This window comes from Monopterus albus, unplaced genomic scaffold (genome assembly GCF_001952655.1).
Source record: "Monopterus albus unplaced genomic scaffold, M_albus_1.0 scaffold51.1, whole genome shotgun sequence".
Taxonomy (NCBI): domain Eukaryota; kingdom Metazoa; phylum Chordata; class Actinopteri; order Synbranchiformes; family Synbranchidae; genus Monopterus; species Monopterus albus.
The window spans coordinates 3,359,160-3,361,022 of NW_018127931.1; positions in this window are offsets into that span (position 1 = coordinate 3,359,160).

Consider the following 1,863-nt stretch of genomic DNA (forward strand, 5'->3'; position numbering starts at 1 on the left):
AGTCCAGAGATCTTCCAACCCCCAGGCTGCCCGAGCAGCCCGGAAGCAGCAAGACCCCGAACCAAGCATTGCTATACAATATTAATCCTTTCTGGGCTGTCGAACCGTGACGTCACCTGATATGCCAGCTTGGCAGCTGAGCAGAGCAGTAGACAAAACATGAAGAAAATAATGTGTGTGGCTGTTGTTTTCGTGGTGTGTATCTAAAACAATTTGACATAACATTACACATTAAGACAAATATTATGGTTACTTTTACCGTCATAATAACATTTGTCCCTGACTTGAGCCTTTCTCTGCTTTTTAACTAACCTTGCATTTAACATCCTGAGGAGACATCCTGGCTACACTAAACATCTTCTAATACAACAGATCTCTAATCCATATCTATCTAACTAAGAAATTAACCTAACACCAATATCTATCTGACTAAAAATACCTAACAAGGGCTCATTACATACACAAGGAGGTTGACAGCAAAAAGCACTCACAAGGACAAGATCTTTATAATTAGATAAGGCAGGTGCAGAAAATCAGCTATAGGAGAGGAAGTGGGTCTGATTTTATGACAAATAAAGTATCTTATTTAAAAAATGTCAAGGCCTAAGGCACAAAGTTCCAGTCTTCACTCACAGTGTTTATCAATTTCTGACTGTGAGGTCACATGTCATCCTCTGCCTCACTCTCCCCCTGGACTCGTAGATTGAGCTAAAAGGCATGGCTGAGAGTCACCGGCTCAGCTCCAGCTGTTTCACCATCAGGCTTCAGAGTATTTGGCTGGGGCTCTGCCACCTCTTCCTTTGCCAGTCTTTTTTAGTTGTCCTCGCAACACTTCACTGGCTGACCTTCAACTAAGAGTTTCTGTCCACTAATTGTTACCTGTGAGATTCCTGAACCATAGCTCTGTTACGTCCAGTCTTGCTGAGCTCCTTACTTGCTCTGTCGCTCTGCTCTGATTTGGGTTTCTCAGCCAGCTGACCCAGGACCATCAGCTCCGCTGCCTGCACTCCTTTCAAGTAAGCCTAACCCTCAGTCATTACCTGTTGTGCAGCTCCGAGCTGTCTCCTCCTGTCTGTTTGAACAAGTTTCTTCGTACAAGCCAGCATGAGCTTGCACTCCCTGTTCCTCTGAATTTGCAACTCTAGTTAACCACACCAGCCTAAGCTCTGCTCCAGCTACTCCAGCAAAACTGTAAGATTTGAGTCTTATAGACTCTAGTTACTTTATCAGCTTTAGTTACTTCTCATGCCTTTAGTTCCCTTTAGTTACCTTTCATAACTTTATCTTACCTGATTACAGCTGTATTGGTTATCGTGCAGAACTACTGAGCTCTGGTTATTTTCTAATACATTTATTTTCCTTGCATGTATATTTTCCAATTGTACTGATGAGAGTCAAGTGATACTGAAGTAGAAACTGACTACTTTAACTTCTGTGTACACACAGTAGTTGTATTCATGAAGTCCTGCTTTGTCTTGTAATGGGATTGCACAGAAAGGGGGTCTGCAGCGCCGAGGACCCATTGTTCAGCTGCCGCCTGGACAATCACATGACAACACACACACACCTGGTGTAGATCACATTCCAGCAAGGAGGTGTGAGTTCCAGCTCACCAAATGACCAATAGGATTACAATGCATGAATTGTTGTACCTTTGTTGAGTGCAGAGCAGCCCAAGAAGATAAAATGTATTGTAAGACCTGAATTCGAGGTCAGTGGATGGAACTCCTGCGGGAGCTCTGTCTCTCTGATCCCAGCACTGTAAGGCCTACCTGTGATCAAACATGCAGTAAACTTTGCGCTGATTTTAAACAGTCCTCTCCTGTCGTCACTTCTCGTGCTTCCAACAAAAGAATTGGGTTA